General features: G+C 38.9%; 1 protein-coding gene across 5 annotated transcripts in view; it reads left to right on the top strand.

Moving 5' to 3' along the window:
- Positions 1 to 25,449, top strand: part of LOC128744628 (SUN domain-containing ossification factor) — a 50,176-nt gene that overhangs the window by 4,750 nt on the left and 19,977 nt on the right. For 3 of the 5 annotated variants that reach the window (XM_053841782.1, XM_053841779.1, XM_053841781.1), the window contains exon 1: positions 7,098 to 7,253. The exons of the other annotated variants lie outside the window; for them this stretch is intronic. The gene's annotated coding sequence lies outside the window, so the exon portion shown is untranslated. Of the gene's footprint in view, positions 1 to 7,097; positions 7,254 to 25,449 lie in introns of those variants that run through there. 5 annotated transcript variants of the gene reach the window in all.

Genomic DNA, 25,449 nt, shown 5'->3' with positions numbered 1-25,449 from the left:
CGAAAAGAGATGGTTTTTTGAAAAAGGGGATAAGGTGGCATTGACAAGAGGGAGGTTCTAAATCGTAAAAATGCTATTTTGCTTTATAGGGTTTATCGGTAAGAAGACAGATCTATAAGTGGTTAGGCGACAACAGTCTGTAAGATAATTCCATCAGGTCGATATTTAATTTATGCTGACGACCTAAAGCTTTACCTTGTTGTACGCTCGACAACTGATTGCATCGAACTTCAGCGACATCTGGACGACTTTAGCGATTGGTGTGCTCGAAATTTGCTTACCCTAAGTGTGTCCAAGTGCTCTGTGATCTCTTTCGCACGCAAAAAGAACCCAATTCACTGGAATTATTCCATATCTGGAGAACCAGTCAGTAGATTAACGGTAGTCAAAGATCTAGGTGTTCTTCTTGATGATCAAATGTCCTTCAGAAATCACTACTCCCATGTCGTTTCAAAGGCGAATAGAAATTTGGGGTTTATTATTAGACTTGCTAAAGAATTCACTGATCCGTACTGTTTACGAGCATTATACTATTCCCTTGTTCGTTCCGTATTAGAAGCCTCAGCTGCCATTTGGAGCCCATACACAGCTGTTTGGTCAAACAGGATCGAAGCTATTCAAGCAAAGTTCTTGCGCTACGCGTTAAGAAATCTACCCTGGAGAAACCCTCTGGAATTACCTCCATACGTTGAGCGCTGCCGCCTGCTTGACATGAATACCTTGGCTAAAAGAAGAGATATATGTAGAGCAGTTTTTGTGGCAAAGCTGCTTTTAGGCGAAATTGACTCTCCTCTTATCCTTTCCAAAATCGACATCAACACCCCATCCAGAAACTTTAGGTCATGGGATTTCTTAAGACTGCAATATCAGCGCACTGATTACGGCAAAAACGAGCCTATAAGGGCAATGTGTGACGTGTTCAATAAATACTACGTGCATTTTGACTTTTCTAAATCCATTGATGTGTTTAAAAATAATTTAAAGAGATTACCCTAGTACGTAAGATTTCTATTAATTGTTTAAAGTAGTCGTAAGTTAAATGTGATCCAAAATGTATTGTAAGCCCTGTAAACGTATACTATGTATTGATATCTAAAGATGATGGGGTTTTTACGCCTGCTTGAGAACGGTCGATGTATGATCATCTCAAGGAGGCTTTTCCCCATCCAATCCAATTCATGAAGGCCTGTATGGCCAGATGAATAAATAAACAAATAAACAAATAAACAAATATATAAAACAAATGCTGTAAAGACTCACACGGTTAGGCGGAATAAAGCAGGGTCCATGTAAAAAGAAACTATTATAGCATAGTTTGACCGCCCGTTTGACCCACGCCCATGCAGGTCAATTTGGGAGGGAAAGGAATGTTAGTCCGACACTTGATGCTACTAGAGACCGAAGAATCCTCTGCATCATCCACAAGTGTCACAGGAAGGAGTTGTTGTTAGTAGAAAGGAAGTGATCTGGATCCACCGAGACAGCTGGTGCGATCGCTGTCATTCGAGCTCGCGTACGATTTGAGGACGTTTTTGGGTACGTGGCCATTGCGAAACAGGTAATGAAGATCCGACATACCGATATAAGAAAAAACTATGAAACTCACCGCACCGGAAGTTATGTGCTATCAACATATTCGAATATTCCATGTAAAAAGAAACTAGTATATCAGAAAAAGTACCCATCGAAATTTATTTAAACTTTTCAACAATACTGACAAAGCTCATATTAACAAATCTTCAAATGGAGCACAAATATCAGTTAAACTCAGTTAAACAGTTAATATTTCAGTTAAATTCAGTTCGATTAAATTTGGCCTCTTTCTGAAATGAAATTATGAACCTTTTTTCAGTGTTAAACACACAAATGGTAAAACTACGTCAAAGTCAAAGTCTGGTAATGTTACTGCTGAGTTGAGGGGATCAATAAATTTTCTCTAGCGTCGCTAGTATGTAATATGTTGCAATGATATGAAGTGGATTTCCATCAGGTCTGACTCAAAGATCAAATCATAACTTTTCGTCGAAGTAAACAAACAACCAGTGGTTGGTAGGATTCAAGCTGTCTCGCAAAAAGAAAAGTGACTTGAACTTTGGAATGGAGTCACAGGTCCATGTGGATAGGAACTACCATTTACGCTCATCCTTTTTGATTCGCTTGTATTAAGGAATGTGTATACCACGTAGTGCCAGTCCCAACGAATGATAGACGAAGTTAAGGAGGCCATTATGCAGCTTAAAAACAATAAATCGGCTGGGAAATATGGCATCGGACCTGTCCCAAATCATTTTCCGCCGCATATCACCACTTGCGAACAAATTTGCAGGAATATATCAAGCCGGCTTTGTTCAAGGACGGTCAATAAAGGATCAAATATTCACACTGCGGCAGATTCTCCAAAAGGGCCGTGAATACAGAGCTCCCACGGGCCCTTTGTTCGTTGACTTTAAAGCCGCATATGATACCATCGACCGAAAAGAGCTATGAAAAATGATGGACGAGAATAGCCTCACCACTCACCAGGATGCTCTTAAAACTGATTCAATCTACAATGGATGGTGCACAGTGCCTGTGTTGTGTTCGGTTTTCGGGTGGATTGTCGAGTTCATACGAATCACACAGATAGCTTCATCAAGGTGATGGTTTCTTATGCCTGCTGTTCAACATAGCGTTACATGGGGCTATGAATCAGGCGGATATCAACATGGGGGGCAGGATTTTCAACAAATCCAGTCAATTCGTCCGTTTTGGCGATGACATGGCGGTGGCTGAACAGTACACAGATTAGGTTAAAGGTAAATTCATCTAAAAACATAGTACATGCTGGCCGGCGGAACCGAGGCTGTCGAAAAACGAGTGCTAAAAAAGAGTATGGAGGCGGAGGTTGAACCATGAACCCGCACAACTCTATGGGGAACCTAGTATCCAGAGGGTGGCTAAAGCTGGACGTATACGATGGGCAGGGCATGTTGCTAGAATGCGTGACAACTTCCCTGCAAGGATGGCGTTCGTCTCAAATCCGGTAGGAACAAGACGACCAGGGGTGCAGTGAGTAAGATATTAGTAAATTGGAGAAACTTTGTTGATCAGGCTTTGTCTTAGGACGGTAAGCCAACTAAGTCTTCTGTGTTCTCTTTGACGATGGTCCAATGTTTCTCGATTGCGACGTTTTTAGATGCATACAACTTCATGGGATTTGTTCCGTAAAAGCAGAATGCTCAGTCCGGCCAAAACAGTACGGAACAATCGTCTTGGGCTTCAAGAAAGGCAGCAGATGTTTTATTTCTTAACGCTCGTTGACCCAAAATCCCTGGTTGATGGTTCTAGGGTGCAAAGAATATGTAGGTTTAAGACCGTTTCATATGCTTGAAAATGTCTGCCATCGTCCGCCATCGGTTTGCCGGACTCCTGTCCAGTAAGTTCTTAAAGTCTACAGCCCAGCTCGTTTTTGAACTCAATGCATGGTTGTAGAGGACACCCCCAGCTTATTTGCGGCATCTCGGGCAGAGAAGTTGGGGCCCGCTTTAAGGCGCAAACCACTCTTTTTGTAATTGCCGTTCAATGTTCATGGTAAACGTTCACCAATCAGTTCTTTTATTACGTTGGCGGTGATTGATTTGATTTTTATTTGCTAACATTATCCGACTACTTGGGCTACATGATAAAATTTACATTACCTTAAATTACGCAAACGATACTTAAATACTTCATAGTTATTAGCAAAATCAAACAGATGATACACATTGTTAAAACAAGCGCACATTGCATGTCGGATGAAACGGTAGGATGTTTGGAGCATCAATTTCACTACAAAGTAACTTTACGATAATCATGCTCGCAAGTCTCGTCTCCTTCTCGCTAAAGCTTTCATATCCAGAAGCTAGCAACGGTCTTCGTATGGGAGAAACTCGAAAGGATTGGCCCACGGTAAACACCTGAAGGCATACCGTATTGACTGTCTTGTATGACTTGTATGACCTCGATTCTAGTGGATCAGATTTTGGTGTAAGGGTACCATCAAACTACTACCGCTGCTTCAAGTATCGAGCGCACCAGCGCACAGTGGTCCCAAAGGTATCGAAACACGAGCCGAAATGGTTGATTATACTGGTTAAGTATGTTCAGAGAAATTTCTCAGCATTAAAAGTTCTTTCATGTGGCATGAACGATTATTTGATTAATCCTCTTAAAAGTAAGATAAAAAATTTATTTTTTGAACAGTAAGATATACAGCAAAACAATGTTTTACAAAATTTTTGAGAAGATTATTATAGTGAACTTTGCCAAAGAAGGTAACCTTCTAGCTATTATAGTTTTAAAGGTAAGGAACAATTTTTGTGGAGATTTTACGAAAACCGATTTTTTGACCACAGTTCTTTCTACAGTATTTATACACATTTGACATGTTCAGCAAAGATTTTTAAACAGTCAAATTACATACTTTTCTAGAATATACTAACTTGCTATCGTCAATATTTGCGGAGCAAATCAAAGTTTTCTTTTGAAAAACATACAACTTTCAATAACAATAACTCCTAAACATGCAAATATATTCAAGTCACTTATTACCCATGTGAAAGTACAAGAAAAATACTACAAAATGCAAAATAAATTAGCTTGATCCTGGCTATCCCTCTACCAAAATACTTGCATTGAAAATTGTTACTCGGTTGAATTTAATATGACGTACTGTAAAAACCGTGTTGAATCTTCAAAGACACTTCGAAATTTGTACACCTCGAACTGCAGTAATTAAATTGCATGCGAAAACGAATTTTGAAAATTATTTTTCTGAATCTCTACAAATAATCCATGCTGCTTAGATTACACATTTTCATTAATTACTTTGCATACTTGCTTGATCGGGGTAACACGGTTTTTACACTACGTCATATTAGATTCAACCGAGTAATAATTTTCAATGCGAGTGTTTTGGTCGAGGGATAGCCAGGATCAAGCTAATTTGTTTTACATTTTGTAGTATTTTTCTTGTACTTTCACATGGGTAATAAATGGCTTGAATATATTTGCATGTTTAGGAGTTATTGCTATTCAAAATTGTATGATTTTTAACAGAAAACTTTAATTTGCTCCGCAAATATTGACGATAGCAAGTTAGTATATTCTAGAAAAGTATCTTATTTGACTGTTTGAAAATCTTTGCTGAACATGTTAAATTTGTATAAATACTGTAGAAAGAACTGTGGTCAAAAAATCGATTTTCGTAAAGTCTCCACAAAAATGGTTCCTTATCTCTAAAACTATAATAGCTAGAAGGTTACTTTCTTTGGTGAAGTTCTTTATAATAATTTTTTCAAAAATTTTGTAGAACATTGTTTTGCTGTATCTCTTGCTGTTCAAAAAATAATTTTTTTATCTTACTTTTAGGGGGATTAATCAAATAATCGTTCATGCAATATGAAAGAGCTTTCAACGCTGAGAAATTCCTCTGAACATACTTAACCAGTCTAATCAACCATTTCGGCGCAATTAAAAAAACGCGTGTTTTGATACCAAAGGGACCACTGTGCAGCGTATAGTACAGAGCCCATACAGCCCATACAGGATCACGGAGCTCTTTGGAAATTTGCATAATGAAGGCAAGATTTTGAAACGCTTCAGTATTAATTATGTGGAAATTTAAGTTTGATGTCCAAAATAGCTCCCAGTTCCTTCACAAGATACTTCCGTTTAGTTGATTGACTGTTTATCAATTATCAGGTTATCACAATCAGCAGCTGAACGGTCATTTGAAATAACTTAAGATCATCTGCGTACACAATTTTACATCCGCAAGAATGTGCGCTGAACATACATCGTTGAAGTACAACGAAAAAAGGAGTGGTCCAACAGTGCTTCCTTGTGGGCATTCTGTAGTTGAGCTTCATTCTTATCAATCAATGTATTGGCTTCGCTATATGTTCATATTTTCTAGGGGGAGTCCCCCTAAAAAGTAAGATTGCTTTTATTCATTCATCGTCTAAAACTAAAATAATTTTTCTCGTCTCGTCTCGGTTGACGCCTAAACCATGCTTAGCTTAACATACTGTTGTGAGAAGTTTCAAAATGTGCTTCGTTCATCGTTACTCTCAGATCGGTTACCATCCGTCATTCCGGATCATTATTGACATGCAGTCAAACCACAAACTACATACAAACAACAGTGATAACTGCAAGTTGTCGAACATATTTTGTTTGTGCTGAAATTTGCTTTTTTTCCTGTATACTAATGTACAGCCGAATAAACACAGATTAGACAATCTAGTGTGTATATAAACATGAGTTATGATACGAATTAATATTGAAGTTTTAAGTCTGTGATGTATGGGTTGCACTTGAGATGCTGAAAGATTTTCGTTGAGAACTTCCTGCTTGTCAATCATTCGCTGTTTTTGTCATCTCCGGAAAAAAATTTTTAAGTACTTCCTACCGTACTGTTTCTACCGTAGTAAAATGAACTATTTATGGAACTCATTTCATCGAACACAATTAGTAGCGTTAAATTGGTTATCACTTGTTTACTTTGTGGGCGTGTTGACCTTTCCAAGTGCGCTGCGCGGTTACAGCATCTCTGAAAAGACACCCGAATTGCGCACAGCATACATATTTTATGTTCGTTTCGTTCTGTTTTGTTTGGGATTGTTGTCGTTGTGCGGAACATATCTCGATGCGATGCGATGGGATGGGGCAGGGGGGGGGGGGGGGGGGGTAGTCAATTTCGTGCGCAACGGAATTGATGAAAAACAAGTTCATCCTAAGAAGATCCGGAGATCGTTAAAGTGTGCTTCAATTTTCTCCAATATATTTCAACCTGTAATTTCGGTTATTTAAAGTTAGTGAATCAAAATTTAAAAGGAATCAAAGGGAGACTGAAACGAAAATGCCAGTGGGTGTCAAGGTTTCCTTTTTAAATCAACCTAATCGGGAATCAACTTGCGAACTGGCATGATACATCGACTCGCTCCCGCACAGTAAACTGCGCGCTCAAGCGACCGCCGAACATGATTGGCTTTCTGCGTTCGAGTCGAGTAGCAAGCAAAAGCATAGCATAGCGGCGTTCAGTTAGTTTCGTTTCAATCACACGACGGGAATGTAGTCACTCGAGCGTTCTACGTCGACCATTTCGGGTCGCTGGTTGTCGTTATCAACACAGTGTCGCGCAAAATAAAACCGGAAATGTTGTTAGTGCCGTTCGATAACATATCGAAAAAAAGAGAACTTGTTCTTGAAAGCTTCGAAACAGAAGTGGCAAAGTATGTTCAATCGGTTGTACGCCCGGGCGGGTGGTAAAACTGTTCGCAATCAGGATCAAGAAAGCAAAAAAAAAAAAAATATCCATACATATAGTGTTGTACATATGCACATGTTAGGTCATAATGCGGTAAACTGGTCTGATGTGGCGATGTCGGGTCGATATTACGACGGGCGACTTGCGGCAAGTGTGATGAAGATGGAACTATGGAACTGTGCTCTGCTGAGGATGCTGCGTTCCAGCCGGTTCCACGATGGCGCTGGTTTTGTTTTTTTTCTCGCAATCGAAAGTGGAAGTTAAAAAACCTTCATTGTAGCACAAATTGGTCTCAGGATATTTATTACGGTGCTCTGTTTCCGGATTAGCTTCGTGAATAAGTTGCTAAATTTATGGTTAACACTCAGCTCGGTGCTAGTAGGTAGAGTTGTTTCCTATGAAACGGTCAGGGATTGCAAATCAATCGAGTACGTGTTCAGGTTTCCAATTTAAATCTCGATTTTATTACAGGCTTTTTTTGCGTGTAAACGTCTAAATCATCAGTTGCCATTTCCAAGACTCGCTCTGAAAAAGTTTTAGTTGACATTTTTATTTACACCCAGCCTAATTAAATAAGAAGTGTCGTAATAAAAAAAGGCAGTTGTGGTTGCACATTTTCTATGCATAAATAAACAATTTAAAATAGTTTACGACAAGTTTCGCGTAACTTTTCCCTTCCAAGCTGCAGCTTGGATGATGGATTATTAAACCCTATCTAAAGTCATTAAAATGCAACCGATATGTGGGCAGAAATAGCACGAAAACCCGCACTTTGAAGCAGACTTGCAACTCGGGGAAAGATCAATAATCGGGTCTAAGCCAAGTTTCTTGTGTGATGCAAAACCTGGGCGGTTTGTATGGGCGTTTTTGCATTTTGCAGTTACCTATCTACTTGCATTCGCGTCGGAAACCAGCCGTTTTTGGAAGAATATAAGTGAAGTGGAAAATTGCATAATGGACGTGATTATCGGAAGTGGGAATTTATTATAAACTCACATGAAAGTAGAGTGGAATGTTCGTTTTGCAGTCAAGTACGTTCCTACTTCTCTTGTGCTGCTGCCGGAATCACTTGAAAAAGTGCGATAACTTCAGCGGCGCTGTGTGGGTGCTAGACGAGATTCATGTGCCATATGCGCTCAGTAGGGTGACAGTAAATTGGATGTCTAAATATGGGCTTTATTACCAAGTGGGCTAAAAATACATATCTTATTTCGATTTTACTCTATTTCCAGGTGTTTCGAGTTTAAATGTTATTGGACGATAGCCGATGGACGGTTCGTTGTCTTTTCCACCTGACATTTCTCCAGTCGTAACACCTGGTCAACCTGATGCATTTACATATCATTTGCAAAAGTTAACAGGACCGGTATCACTCATCGCTTAAGTTTATAGCCGCTAATGTCAATGGTCAATCGGTTATTACGCCGCTGTACTTACGCCTTTTAGTTTTAGTAGGGCAATTTCAAACGCTTTCCACTTACTTTAAAAACCGTTTTGTGGTGCTTTTGAATCGCGTTTCATTTCCTCTGCCCTGAGATGAATTGATATATCACTAGAGTATGGAAATCATAAGGTCTTTCCGCATGACGAGCTTCCGTTGTTGCAGCAAATTTATGTAAAGCAAATGAGCTGGCTGATATTCCTGTAACATTTCCCTCTTCATTATCTTTTAGTCAATGGTTCTTATAGTTTTCTTTTTACGGTGGGTAACATCGCAATGATTATTGCCGTAGTTCTAGGTTACGCATTGGATGCACAAAAAGGAAACAAATCATGAAAAGTTACACGATTTTCAATGCCCGTAACAATGAAATGCTGAATTAAAAAGAAAACTTATATTGGATGCAACGTATGCTACTAGTTTATGATTCGTGAATCATGTACAACTGCGTTTAATCCATGCGATTAAGGGGAGAGAACGGTATGATGGTTCATTTTCTTGTAAAAATGTTCAAGTTACTCGGTGATTCACTTGTTCCTTTTTCTATACTTTAAACATTAAACGTGTTTTTCTTGAAGCCATCAATTTCAAAGTCGTTATTAATCCTCTCTAAAATATTATTGTATCCGTCTTGATAAGTTCGAATGTGTTCCGTTGTGTGCTTCCTTCCTTATTCCTGATCTGCAATCGTCAAGGTACGAACATCGATTCAAGCAACTCTTTACTTAATGGGCAGTATTCATTCGCACTGGCAGTGATCTTAACCCTCTACTAACGAACGGGTAAGGTGGTCTGTAGAAATACTTTCCCTCTAAAGTCTTAGAGTCACACATGAAATTTGTTTTGAATAGATAATATGAAAACTGTATTCAAAATATATTTCTTGACCAATATACTGACCATCTGTTCAATATATCTTACGCTGATAAACAAATTTGCTAATATCGAAATCGTACTTGTCGCCGCACTATGGGCCAGAAATTAAAATTTCGGGACAAAAATATTTGCGGTTAAACAGCATGTCTCAGCTCAATGTGGTCTTCGGCAACTTTTTGAATAAAAAATTGATGCATATTTTGAAGGGGTCGTCCAATATTTACGTGTTACTTAAACAACAATTTAAGTAATAACTTTTTGAGTAAACTTTTTTTTACCTTTTTGGTTTCAAAATATTAAAGATAAACCAATTTCAAGTAATTTTTGTGAAGATATCAAACTTCTACCTTTTACCTTTTACTTTTACTCATTTTCAGCAATAGACCTTTGTTTATAAACGACCCCTCAAAGCACATTTCTTCTTGTAACATGTTTATTTCAACAGACAGCTCAATGTGATGTTCTATAAAATATTTTGCACATAAAAGAGGAATATTTTTGCTGAGGACTGTTTTGCCTTATATGCATTAATTAATAATATATAACTGATTTTAGGTTAAAAACCGTCTGATGAAAAATCCGAATATCTTAGCCATCTGCAAGTATCTGCAATTACTTTGCATTCCAATTTGTAGGCAGTTATTAAAGCTATCTGCCCTAATGTGTATTTCAGAGAATACCTGGGAATATCATGGCTGGGAATACCTGGGAATAGTGCGGATTTTTAGCATACATTTTATAACTTAATAAATATGCGTCCTAGCGTCAAACAGTCTTCACAGAAAATATGTATTTCAACATACTCAATAGCTTTGTAGAACATTTGTAAGCAATAAAATAATCGTGTGCAAAGTTATTGAGTGTAATTGATTTTTAAATGCTTTTTTTTAACACATCATTATATTTCGTAATCGGTAAGAAATAGATAGTTACTTTATTCAGCAAAGTTGCTTATTTTAGTATTTTCTGCAACTTTTGGAGAAAAAAACTTTTTTTTTTAATTATTTAAGAAAAAAGTTTGTATCACCCTAATAGGTGAATTCATGGTCATCCTAATAGTGCAGCAAGATACGCTATATTTTATTATTTTACTTCTCCGAAGACACCACCCTTGAAAAAATACACATTTTTCATCAAACGGTTTTTAGCCTAAACACAGTTATATCTTATTAATTAATGCAGAAAAAGCGAAACAGTCTCCAGCAAAAATATTCCTCTTTAATGTGCAAAATGTTGTCTAGAACATCACATTGCGCTGTCTGTTGAAATAAACATGTTACAAGAAGAAATGTGATTTGAGGGGTCGTTTATAGACAAAGGTCTATTGCTGAAAATGGGTAAAAGTAGAAGTTTGATATCTTCAGAAAAACTACTTGAAATTGGTTTATCTTTAATATTCTGAAACCAAAAAGGTAAAAAAAAATTTACTCAAAAAGTTATTACTTAAATTGTTGTTAAAGTAACCCGTAAATATTGGACGACCCCTTCAAAAGATGCATCATTTTTCCATTCAAAAAGTTGCCGAAGACTACATTGAGCTGAGACACGCCGTTTAACCGCACATATATTTGTCCCGAAATTTCAATTTCTGGCCTATACTGGAAAGTCGGAAAAATCGAATTTTATTTTTTTACATTTTCGAGACGCTTACACCTTTAGAAATGTCATGCCAAAAGGATTTTTTGATATCTGATCTCGTTGAAAACTTACGGCAAATATTGTGGTGTTGAGTCACTTCGAGAGAAGTCCATTGCTGTACGAAACTTTGAACGCGTTTTCCCCAAAACCATGTTTTTTTAGCTGGCGAATTATTTATTATGAATTATCTAAATTGTTACGTAGCTGTTTTTTGATATCTCAATTTTTCAATTTTTTATGAACTTTTAATTGGCGATTTTTGATGAAAAAACACCTTTCTTTTGGAAAAATTGCCGTCATTTTGGTAATTTTTTGAATTTGCAAAGACCGCTACGTAACAATTTAGGTATTAACCTAAAGCTTCGAAGTCATCCTTGAAATCCGTTCTACGATACTCCGTTGGTTCCCGGCACGTACCGTCATTAAGGAACTATTTTCTGCCACCAGCATATTAATCACTATTCTGGCATCCAAAAAATACAAAATATATCTTCAAATATACCCTAACCAATAACTAAACTATCCCAACACTTAACTATAATTCTAGCATCTGAAAATTTTTTACGAAAACCTATTATTCGGTCTTCCAGAGTAGGGTCTCCCCTTAAGCAGCGAGGCTTTTTTGTATGACACAGAGGCATTGGATTGTAATCTTGTGACAAAATTCGGTGCAATATGGTTAATAAAATCAATTAATTTGGGATTTGGGCTCTAGAAAAGAAACGAAACTTTTGACAAAGTTAGACCTACATAAAGCTAGAGCCCCGTAGTTGCACAGCAAATGCGGCGAACTTTCAAGTTCCGAGTTACAAAAGTAGCAGGTAATTCGATATTCTTTAAATGATAACGAGCGGAACAATGTCCAGTTAGGACTCCCGTAATTGAACCAGTTCACTACAAGTTAACTTGAGTAGTTTTTTAGCTACTGTAGAATTTGGACAGATAACTTGTATAACTGTTTAGTCTACAATCCAATTCCAACGGGATGCTTGCTTAACAGCATAATCTAGGCGCAGATAAGTTTTTTTTATCGAAAATTATTCCGTGGAGTTTGATTTCATTACTGAATAGTATGTTTCCTTCGCTTAGTGAATGATAACGACTGTTTCTATGGGTTTTTTTTTATTAAGTCCGTTATAAGCATCATAACACGGTGGTGTTCAGAGCGCCTAAAAACAACTTAACAGTCCTGCATCAAACTTCTGACGGTAAGTTCTACGTCGACGGCCTAAGCAACAAACGGCTCAAAACCAAGCTGCGTTGTCTTGTGAAGGAGAGAGTCGGCCACCAGTGTTCAAAGCAAGGGGAAGAAAACTCCTTGTGAACATCCTTTGATCACCGAAATCGTGACTGATTGTGATGCTGTAATTTCTTTACTCGAAAGCATTGCTTGAATCTAGCTCATTGCAGTGTGTTCGATTCCGTTTTGAAAGAAAGTCGTAATGATTGAAATGAAGGACGATAATAGAAGGCTCCTTCAATATCAAAGAAAACACAAAATGCCGCCTCCTGATATTTGTGTGATTTATCAATTATCGTCATTTTTGCCATTTTGGCAAGTATGTTGTTTTTTTATGCAACGGAGGGATCTTTAAAAGCTCGTTGGGGATAAAGTTATCTGTGATTTTTTCCATCATTGTCAGGCTTATTGGTCTGAAAGCCTTATGCATGGGTTTCTCTTTTTTATCTGCCTGAAGTATGAAAACCACCTCTATTTTCCGCCAGTTTTCCGGAATATATCCCAAGGCGCAACTGGCTCGAAACAGGTTGATGAGCTCGGACATTAGGTCATATGAATAAAAGAATTTTCATTACTTCTCCCATAAGATTTACCTGGGAAAAGCAAAGCAAACTGTTTTATCCATACAGCCTATTATAACGTCGTCCATTTTCTGTAAAAAATAGGTAAAATACCATCCGGACTTGAAGATTTCATTGGTTCAAAAGAGCTAAGTGCCTATTTGATTGAAACCTCCGTAAAAAATTGGCGTGCAAGCTGAGCCGAGTCGTTTGACACATTATGTAATGACCCATTCCAAAGCTGCGAGGCCTAATTTCATCGATTTTTTCTTAACACTTTACACTCTGCAAATCGAAATTTGGAAATCATGCAAATATTTCTGAACAGTCAATTTTGTTGTATACAGCCAGGGATTGTCCACTAGAATATTTTTGACATTTTTCTCTAATCATCACCAAGCGCGAGGCTCCCCTGAAGCGCGAGGCTCTGTGCGACCGTACGGGTTTGCCGGCCTAAACGCCGGCTTTGTCATGGATGATGAGACTTACGTCGAGGCGGACTTCTGGCAGCTTTCGGTGCTACTGTACCGCCCAGGATAAGTTTGATATTCCGGAGGAAGTAAGGATGCAAAAAATTTCAAAATTTGCCAAGAAACACATGATTTGGCAAGTGATCTGCTCATGTGGCAAACGGAGGGCTCCGTTCGTGACTACCGGGACTATAAACGGATAGATCGACCTCAAGGAGTGTCTACAGAAGCGTCTGCTTCCTCTGTCGAAGCAATACAAGGGCCCTACGATCTTCTGGCCGGATCTAGCTTCGTGCCACCATTCAAAGTGGTACGAAGCCAACGGAGTTACTTTCGTACCCAAGGACATGAACCCCCCCAATGCACTGGAACTAAGGCCCATCGAAAAATACTGGGATATTATGAAGTAGGCATTACAGAAGCATTTCAAAGATGTCAAATCTGAGAAAGACATGAAAAAAAAAGTGAGTTTCCGTACACATAGTAGTGTACAGCTGTAGTCAGATGTTGCACAAAACTTTTTGAATGGAGTTAAGTGTAAGGTGCGAGTATATACAGTTATGGTATTGGAGTTGAACGAAATAAATATGCCAAAAGCTTACTAATGGGTTATATTTTATTGTCTGAAAGTTTGAAAAGGATCGGTCAATTAGGTAATTTTCTACAGCGTTTCTTCGGTGGTGCCATTTGATGTAGGACACGCTTTACTATCATTGATACTGACAAAAGCGGAGGGTGTGAAACTTTATCGTCGATGTACAAGTATACTGTATCAATCTGTCTTCTCTTTCAATACTTCAATACAATACAACACTTTCGTCATATGCAAGATTTTTTTCATCTATCATTCACTGACAGCAATCGTTTACGAAAATATGTGTATGTATTCGTCAAACATCAACAAAAAGACTAGAAGTATTTTGAATCACAGCTCAAAATTTCAAGTAGCTACTCCGAATCATCTACAAATTCTAAACAGGTAGGAAAACTCTAAACTCTTTTTGAAAAAATAGTGACAAATAGTATCTTTTGTCGATAATGAAAAGAATATCCATAAATACTGATGTTTCAATATTTAATTGAGTTTCAATGTTCTCGGTATCATAGTTACTTCTAATGCCGTTTTTTCATCCGTAGGATGGCAGCGTAGATAAATACCCGCTCAAAATTTGGCTCAAAACATTAAAAAGTGGTCAGAAATCGAGGACCAGTACCAGTACAACCGCAAGCTCTTCGAAAGTAGCCGTAGTATTGTAAGTTTTAAATGCGTGCGTTTTAACCGACTTTAGCATGGTTTCCCATAAACCGCCGGATGACAATTTGCACGAGATTTGCAAAATTCGTCAACGCGCTAGATATCGTTCAAGAATGATGAATACAGTTCATGGAGCTCTCCTATTTCGCACCTCGAAGGTTTGTTGCATGGTTGGAGTGGAGCCGGCCTAATTTATCCTGGTTGCAAAAAATTGTTCTGCTTTGGTGGATGGCAGATTGACCATAAACCATACTGAACTGATCGGATTATTATTCTGATGGGTAATTTCGCATTAAATGGCCAGTGATGCGGTAAAAATCAGGGCTTCGACCGATCCTTTTTTTCTACCGCAGTCACACCAACGCGCATTCAAGTTCACACCGTCCGTTTAGAGGTGGAATACGAACGCTATGCATAACACAACTGGCAGTTTGCTCAGTCAAACGCCGAATGCACGCAACAGAATGAACGCGTTCTACAGCTTTTTGACATTTTCGTTTCGATCAAGTTGCCTTTACCGTTTGGAGCAGCGAATGACTGCAAAACAGTCAAATGACTGGTAATCACCATGCTAACGAAAAGCAACCGCACAATCGTATGATTCAATACTACAAAAAAACAACCACTACATGTGCATGGAAGAAGTCGGTCGGACTCCGTCCAATACAAACGAATATTTTGCTTGCGTCGGACCGACGTCCGGGTGACAAACTATTACTGTGAGCAGCCGATTTGGAGACAAAAAGAGAAACGAAAAAATACGTCACCGTATGCAGTTTATATTCTCAAAGCGCAAAGCAAAACGGGAGATTGACTGTTTGCTTTTGCTGAGATGCCGCATGAATTGTAAGACGGCAGCAGCGTTAGCGGCAGATTGACTGGATAAGAAAAACAGTCAAATGATCGTTCAAAAAGCGGAGTTTGAATGCGGAAAGTTCGCATTCACGGCAGTCACATTCAACTTGCGATCCCTTTTCAAGCCCTGGTAAAAATATTTCGCAAATTTGTGTAAGTCGTATATGCCACGGCAAAGGATTTCTGACAATTCGTGTAAATTTCGATTTAGAGTTTATTCTGTGTAGCTTCTTCTAGGATTTAAGCCCTCAATAGAATGTCGTCTTTTTGGACCTTAACTTGCTTAACGGTTCAAACAGCAGCTGGAGAAAGCAACTTCATGTCCAGCTGATTGCGTAAAACAGCGTTGTCCGTTGTTGTTGAGGATTTTCTGTCTACAAGATCCGCTAAAAGTGTGTGTCCTCTAGTGGATCTTGTATTTGTCAGTACAGTATTTTTAAATTAAAATATCCTTTTAGAAAAACTGCTGTTATACGACCCATTTTTCATCAGAATAGACCTCGATTCATGTCCCACAGTAAAACTGTTATGTCAACTCTTACGTTTGGTTCTATGCTGGCTCTTGTTTCGGGACTGAAAGGTGCTGGCGTGGTATTCGTTGCTCTAAACTCGCGAAAACTGTTCATACATTAGCTTTAGACTTTTTGGAGGCTTCATGCTGTCATCGAGCTGAGCGTCCCGTCTAGCTGTCATTAATCGATGGTTCCGGTTAAGCAGTTAAAGGAAATCCGATCAGGAGTAATTAACAATGCATCATACGAAAAACTCAAAAGAGATTGGAAATCGATTTTTGCCTCTATGTCCACCAGTAAGGCTTGTTCGCGACAAAATTTAGACACCCCTAAACACACACAGCTTCGGAAATACATTAACAATGAGTGAAATATTTTGCAGTGGTAGACGTATGTCTGTTTTTTTCTGAAAATATAACACTTGTTTATATTACAAGCGCTCAGCGTAAACTGGCGTCGAAAGAAGAGCAGGTGCGAAAAGCAATTGTGTGCGGTCGCAATGAAAATCCGGATCTCTCATTAAGAAAACTTGCCAAAAAGCTTGGATTTCCTCCAAGCACTGTTCACAGTGCTTTAAAATCGTTCGATACTCGCTTGACAACAACTAGGAAGAAGGGAAGTGGAACAAAAACGGATCTGAGGAACCACCACAAGGATGCGAAGGTAAAACAAATATTACGGAGGAGACCAGATCTTTCTGTACGTACCATTGCTCGTAAAATAAAAATATCGCCAACATTCGTGCACACTTCTAAGCAACGACAAGGCATGAAGTCTTTCAAGGTGAGGACTGTGCCAAACCGTAATGATAAGCAAAATACGATGGCCAAAACACGCGCTGTCCTACAAGACTTTAAACAGCTTCCTGGTATGTCTTTTTACACTTCCATGAAACGGAATGGCGTTGCAGAGCATTTTAGGACAAAGAAGAAAGCCAAGTTCCCCAAAAAATATTTAGTATGGCAGGCCATATGCAGCTAAGGTCGAGCAAGCAAAAGTTACATCACTACGGGAACGGTTAACAAGGAAATATACCGTGAAGAATGCCTGCAGAAACGATTGTTACCGTTCCTACACAGTCATGATGTACCCTCGCTGTGTTGGCCTGATTCGGCATCCTGTCACTCCGCCAAAGATGTTTTGGAATGACATGATGCTAATGTAGTCCATATTGTACCGAAGGAGGCGAATCCACTTAACTGTCCAGAGTTACGCCCCATCGAGCGATATTGGGCTTGGGTGAAGAGAGAGCTGTCCCAGCACAAACAACAAGCAACAACTATAGATAAATTTCGAAAATCTTGGACAAACGCAACTAAATTGGTTGCCAACAAGTCTGCACTGGCCCTCATGGCAAGGGTAAACTCCAAAGTTCGCCAATTTTTCATGAAGACCAAATAAGTAATGTTAATTTGTTTGATAATTATTAACGATACACACATAAATGATATAAAATTGTTTCATGGATTAAACTTCTAGCAAATTTATTTTATTGCAAAATTGAGGTGTCCAGATTTTGTCGCGAACAAGCCGTACAGTCGGACGTTCTTCTAAGTTAGCTTAGAAAATACCTATGGTACGTTTTAATGGGCTTTAGCCATGGCAGGGGCGCTTGCTGAGATGATATGCCAATCAATTTCACGACTTATGAAAGACCTGGAGACAAACACACACAATCTTAGACTTTTTGTCAGAATTTGGATGGTCGTAGCAGAGCAACTGAGACAATAATCGGTGCGGGAAGATCATCAGAAACCTTTGGTTCAGCGGAAATAAAACTTTTTCAAGGTTAATTCGCAGTTGTCTAGTTTTGCAAGGTTTTCCTCAAAAGGCAGTTACGTTCTAAATCTTCCTGTCGAATTACGCTTGTATGTGTATAAAAAGTAACACCTCGTCAATCTGCCAGAAACGTTGCATTGAGATCTCCAGTTCATCAATTATAGTAAGATGAAGATGCCACAATGTTGACCATGTTGAAGAACTCGAAAGAAGTGTGGCGATCGATTTTTGTTGATGGCATACAGCATTGCTGTTAGCTAGAGCAGATTTGGCCATTAGACAATTGCGAGCTGTAAATTTTTTAAGTATGTTGAGCCTCTCTATTCCTGGTGCCGGTGGGGTTTTTGAACAGAATGGATTTCACTGCACAGTCGTCCAGCATTTACGACGTAGTCGGCCCACCATAGTCTCCCAATTTTCGCCACGTGCACGATGGGAATCTTCCGAAGTAATGCCTGCAACACGAAGTTAATACGCTTACGCCACTCTCCGCTATCCGTTTGTACTCTGCCAAAAATAGTCCGCAACACCTTTCGTTCAAATACGGCAAGTGCACGTATGTCTTCGCGTAAGCGGCGGCATATACGCTAATAATCGAGGCGTCTTGCGGAGGGAAATGTACGCTCGGCTCTCAGATTGAATGCGATGTTGAATCTACCTACTCGTACTGTTGTCGGCGGTGACCAGAGCCCAAATATACGAACTCATCAACAACTTTCAGTTCATCGCCGTCAATAGTGTCCGTGGGAAGCGAGCGATATTTTCTCTGGAGCCTCTTTCTACCATATATTTGGTTTTCGATGCATTGATTTTTAACCCAATGCTCCAAGCTTCCGTTTTTAGTCTGGCGTAAATTGTCTCCGCTGTTTCAAGGTTTCTAATAATGATTTCGAAGTCATCTGTGAAGACTAGGAGTTGGTTACTTTTGATAAGGATCATTCCTCTCCTTCCTAAACCTTCAATAGCGATGTTGAATAACACATAGAGGGGTTCATCTCGTTGCCGCAACCCTCTGCGTGATTCGAAGGGACTCGAGAGTGCCCCCGAAACACGTACGTAGCACATCATTCGCTCCAAGGTAGCTTTAATCAGTTGCGTCAGTTTGTCCGGAAAACCGTTCTCGTTTCGTGCCTCTGCCGTGGCCGTTTTGTGCTCGACTGTATCGTATGCTGCCCCGAAATCTACGAAAATATGATGCGTGGGCACGTTGTACTCCTGATATTTCCTTGATTGTCCTTTTTGTAGATGAGACAAACCCTACCATTCATTCACTCCTCCGGTAGTTTCTTCTCCTCCCAAAACCTTGAAATTATTCAATGAAGTCCATTGCTAGTGATTCTTGGCAATTTTTGTAGAGTTCGGCCGGGAATCAATCCTTTCCAACGGCTTGTTTACAAATTAGGTTCAATTGGAAGAGAGCAAAGTCCGCTTTTGTCGACTGAGAAGCTTACTGAAATGCACTCATCCACGGAAACCTTTTGACCCCGATCAATTGAGTTGAATCTCAATGATCACATCATTCGGTGCGCATTTGCGTAGTTTTTTGTTCTCTAAAAGAGAAAGGTAAAAACCATCGGAAGGCAATGCCGGCAACAGCCGGTTACTATTTTTAGTGTTTTGAACTTCTCTCCTCGCCTGGATAGCCATTCCATGAAATTACAAAATCGATGCAAAAGCGATGGCGATAGTTAAAAAGTGAAAGCATAATAACTAACTACGGAGCTGCATTCGCCAGTTTCCCACGGACATCGTCCCGCGAACTTTGGAGACCCCTATTCTCAGTATTTAGAGTTACATCACCAGCAACGGTTATCCAAAAAAGTGCAAACCACCCATTAGTTAGTGCATAAAACATGACGAACAGAAAAAAAAAATTAAAATAAAAGTATCGCTTAACTGCAGTTGTCGAAACGAAGAAATAAACGGTTCGGTCTCATACCATAATAGAGGCAGGAGGCAGTGTCTGTCTCTGTTGGACGTAACATTTGTTCGCGATTGGCTCCGCTCCCCGGCGTGCAAACGCAACGGTTAGTGCAAGTGGCACTTGCCATTTCTGATCGGATTTGTGAATGATGTCTCCGCTAGCTGAGTTCGGATTTTGTCTTACCCAAGTCATAGACCTCACGCACCTGCTCGCCGTGTATGTACCTAGTACTATTGCATTGCGCACTGACTATTATAGATAGAGACTTTAATAGCAGATTGATACCTTGAACGGGAAATTGCACATGCTTTTAAAAGGCGGTTACAACTATTCGAAATGCTATTTTAAACCAATCAACGATGTTGCCCAACAGACAGAGATGATGTTGAGACGAGGAGTGTGATAATCCATTCCTTAATTGGGGATGTTCACTCTCGTTGGTATTAATATTTCATAAATATACTATTTAATGTCTTGATTATAGAAAAAGAAATAAGCTTTCACACTAAATATTGTGTATTTGAATTCGAACAAGTTCGTCTTATTCAATCATAGTTGACACTGAATAGTTTGTGACATACACTGACAGCTAGGTATAGTTTATGGTGAGTCACGTATATCGTTTTACAGTGTTTTACATTTGCAATTTTGCGATTGTAAGTATAATAAAACCAAATAATAAAACAAGTTCAAGAAACATCCATTGACGGGTTCGTCTTTGTGTATGGTTTTCTAACAACCTAAGTTGCATTGATAATGAACGTGAATTGTTATTCTTTTTTTTTTGCTACAATAGGGGCATATACATGCAATACTGATAGTGTGCGACACGTCACCGAACTGCCGGAGCTGCTGCTGCTGCCGGCCGACCAACGTATTTGGCATTCAGCAGCTTCACAATGTAAATAGCGAGCGCTAATCGAATTCACCCACGTCATTATAAAAGCGTCTTTTAGGCGGCGACGGCGATAACGTCTGTGACACGAATAAACCGGTGTATTTTTAATCTAAAGCGGTCGGTCGATCGTGATACTATCACAGTGGGTACACAGTCGAAGCCGCTGAACGAAGTTTGTTTCCGAGAGTTGTGGTGACTTTCGAATGCAATTTGCCATTTACTCGCTGCGCCGCCGGTTTGTGGATTTCGGTTACGTTCCACATCGTTGTTTTGCAAGCAATTTGAACCGGCTTGATGTTTGTTTTTGTCTCACTATACTCTCTGTGTGCCTCCGCTTTTTTTTTTAAATACGAATGTGAAGCTCACTACAGCAGCTTGCATGACGGTTCCACTATAGTAAGCTCGATTTTTCAGTCAATAAAATATGAAAACATTTAAAGCTCAGGTTTGCATCAGCTTGTGATGGCAGGCAATGCTACGGCAGTGAGTGTTTACCGTTACCCTTATTGCTACATTACGTGGCAAGCAAAGTGGGTAATGATGGTGCTGCTTTCTGCATTTTGCTGAAAAAAAGAAGACTGTCATTGTCAAGGCCAGCGCGTAATTTATCGTGTATACACAAGACGACGCTTGAATTGAGTTGGACGAACTGCTTTCTAATGTAATCTAGGTTTTAGGAATGCATCGCGTTATCAACAGATAACGGTCAGTGTGAACGATTGTCTACCTCTACCGCCTAGACGATCGTTGTAGAACTTGGTTTCAAGCTTTCTGATAGTCCTGCCTTTTATATGTTGCTAATCAACAGCATTAGTTTAATCGTCTCGGAAAGGATTGAACCTTAGTGTACTTTTTATTACTGCTTATGAATCCTTAGTTCTGAGTCAAGTTCATTTAGTTCTGCATAAGCAGAATTTCTGGAGCATTTGCCATATCAGTTATTCAACTGCACATTTGGCTCTTGAACAATTTCTTCCTTTAATTAGGGTATCGATGTTTAATAACTCACGGATCACTGAATAAATCCCAATGCATGTCCGTTGAATCTCCTATGCACGGTCTCGATTTTTGATATCCAAAGGTGCGTATGCGGGCTCCGAACTGCAGATTTCTTATCAAGAAAGAAAAGTATATAGAAACTAATAAGCAGTAGAGGGGATGCCAATAGTACTGACTATGAAAATCCTTAGCTAAGCGCATAATAAATCCAGCTTTCGGTTTGCTTGCGTTTGAAATCGTAGTTTTGGAAGGTGAGCCTCGATTCTATAAGCTATATCATTCGAGTTTTGCTTCTATTTAATGTTATAACAAACCATTTGAGAATGCTATGGATCTTACAACAAGAAATATTTTGAAATTATCTGCATATGGCAGTTCCTATATGTTATTTTCTCCTATTAGGATGACATAAAAAAATACAAAATTTAAATATATGAGAAAAAAGTAATGGTACTAATTTAAATGTGAGAAAATCCTCTCATTTGAATGCGTGGGAATCGATGTACATCAGCGCCGCAGATCAGCTTTTAATGAATGAAGATGAGGCGCTCATCTCATCGCCTCTCTACCAGTTGACGAAACTGAATCTGTAGCAGACAACAAATCACAATACGTATGCAGTCGACCACCGCTCCGTAGATGGGTTGGGACAAACTCTAAACCGGTTAGCGTAAAAGGTACTTTAAATGTTTTGTAAGTACCATAAGTGCTGTGTCTTGTCTGTCCGTGTTAAGTTGTTCTTACGTTAAAGAAATAAGTCAGTTTATAAGCTAGTTTACTTCCCCGTGGAATGCCAAATTTGAAATAAAGCGTAGATTTGATAAAAAGCTACGATTCGTCAAATATGTCTGAAGCCAGTAGACAAATTCATCAGATATTCATCAGAATAGTCGGTTAGGTTCTCTTGCAGAAAGTAGTGGTTAATATGACTGAAAGCAGCTTCAAGTACAGTGAACACTGCATCAATCTGAGCATCAGATCCCCCTTTATGTCTACAAAAGTTAGAAGTATAAACCGGTTTTTTTAAACACGCGTTTTTCATTATATGAAGAACTCTATTTTATTCAAAGTATTTTGCGTCGTTAGCTATACATTTTTCTCATCTCCCTGGAAATTTGCGGATGTTACGCAAAAAGAACTGCTCCGCTTTAGTAGCAAACCATTTCGTCATATTTTCGTAAGAATGGCAGTGCTGCTCATTAAGTGCATGTCACGTTGATGCAAATAGGGGGTAGTCAGAATGGCCCAAGTATGGTGATTGGGCCGCACGTGAAAGAATTGGGTCCTAAAACTTGAAATAAAAATAATGTGTTTTTTTCGAAAGAACGATAAAGCTCCACGTTGCGACTACGAGTGCACAGCTTTTCCTTTTTTAAAACACCGTACAATCAAAAATTAAAAAAACAAAAAAATTAACTGCAATTTCTACCATGATATTACAGATCTATCTTGACATTAGGGAAAGAATATGTTTTTGGCAACAAGGATAACTATATTTCCACTGGCAACCCTGGTTTGACATTTGACTTTGGCAGCAGTGAAACAGCTGATTATTTTGACAGTTTACCTTGTCTCGGTTAATTTTGCTCGTGAAAAAGTGAACTTTGCTGCTTATTTGTCGCGATCCGATGGTAATGGCTTCACGAAACTGCCAGTTGGCTGCTTTTCGCTAGCAATCGCTTGGTTTTACGCCTAGTAGTAAAGCGATCAACGGACCAGAGCGGTCCGCTTTCGTTGTTCCCCATCTATTTCTAGTTTCACGTCACCGATTGTATTCCAATACCGCTGCAGACGATTTGTCTCCACTGCAGTTGGTTGCTTCCGGTGCTGGTTTGTATCCACTGCAGCTAGTTGTTCCCGCTGCTGCTGGTTATCTTCTGCTGCTGATTATCTACCGCTGCTGCTGCTTACTCCTCGACACTTATTGTCAAAAGAAATAACGAGAAATTTTCAACACCCTCACCAACTGATACTACTAGTTTAGAGAGTCGCCATCTTAAACCGAAAATTCCCATCGAACAGAATCAGTTGTCAAAAGGAAGTCCAATCGAACAGGAGACCGTCAAAACACCGCCTTTAAAAGAGTAACGACTAGAGAGCCTGTTAAAGATAGAGAGATGCCATCTCAAACCAAGAACATTTTTTGAGCAGATGTTTCTAAATTTTTAGCAGCTTTTTATGAATTATTCGATATAAAAGCTTCAGAGAAAGGTTCGTTGGGTACGTTATTATTATATATAGCATCGTAAAACTCAAAATCTTTAATTTAAATGACTGGTTCTCAATAGAATTAGCATAAACAGACAACAGCAGCATAACTATTTACGGTAGGACCAATAACTGTAGTAAAATTATAAAAAGTAATTATATATCTAAATTTTATAAAAGTTATTTATTCCAAATGTTGGTTGATCGCAGAATAATCGGTGCGTGCGGCAACACTGACATACGCAGCTGCATTGTTGCTAGATTATTTGTTTCAGATGGCGACTCTCTATAGTAGTTAATAGAAAGTTCCACAACTAGCGGCGGGTTGATGAAAATGTGGACAACATTGATATAAGCAAGTGTGTTGTAGCTGGTGCCAAAAGAAAAAATGCTAGAGTTTATATCCAAAAATCCTACATCGTATTGTTTTAAAAACTTTATTTGTTTTTGTAAAGGATTTATGATGAACGTTTGTAATTTAAATGAAATAAACACAAGACGTAAACAAAACGGTTTTCGTGACATTTAGAGGCAAACTATGCTTTCTTTTTAAAATGCGTGTTATCTTGGCACAACCACGCAGCGCACTATTGATAGTTGGTTGCCCTATATAAGGTTGCGTAGAAAATTTATTTTTGTTTAAAATTCAAGAAAACAAAAAAAAACGTTTTTTGATGAAAATAAGCCAAAAATATAAAATTTAATATCGAAATATGTGTTTTTAGCCCTAACTTCATCGATACAGACTAAAAACGAGATAGGGCTTTAGGACCCAATTTTCCAATCCAATGACTTAATCGTTTTCTTGACCGGTTTTGCAGTGTGTAATGGAGCTTTATCATGCTACAAAATCACTTTGTGTTGCCTTTTTGTATTCTGGTTTCACAGCCAAAGCTTAATTCAAATTGATCATTTGTTGGCAGTAGCGTTCAGTAGCGCAACGTATTCACCAGGTTTGAGCAACTCCAAATATATTATATTAACAATATAGTTCACTCCTCTATAATCCTGAAGACACGACTACTAGCGCCATTGCGGCATAAAAGGTTACCAAAGTACACCGTAAATTGAACACGTCTATCGGAAACAACTCAACTTTCAGTATAGAGTTTAACCATTTCTAGATAGAATTAACAAAAGGGCGAATGTCACAAATGTAACCCAAACGGATGAGTTATTATTTGCTGGACCAGTATAAGAAAATCAGCTTTCGCTCGGTTTGTTTACGTTTGCCACATTCTCTGGTTTGCTGGTTCTATCTTCAATTCAATTCAATTCATTTCTCCAACATCCCTTTTACACTCATGGAATTGCGCATATGAAGATAGAATCAACAAAAGGGCGAATGCCGCAAGCGTAAAAAGCCATTTGAGAGTTGATTTTGCTAGGCTCGTCCAGCAAAAAATAACTCACGCGTTTTGTTTACACCTGGGGCATTCGCCCTTTTGTTAACTCTATTGAGATATGTGAGTGTAAATGAAGAATTATTGTCAAAAATCTTTGTTT

This window comes from Sabethes cyaneus, chromosome 3 (assembly GCF_943734655.1).
Source record: "Sabethes cyaneus chromosome 3, idSabCyanKW18_F2, whole genome shotgun sequence".
Lineage (NCBI taxonomy): Eukaryota > Metazoa > Arthropoda > Insecta > Diptera > Culicidae > Sabethes > Sabethes cyaneus.
The sequence above is the reverse complement of the archived record's forward strand: the minus strand, read 5'-3'. Positions and strand labels throughout refer to the sequence as shown.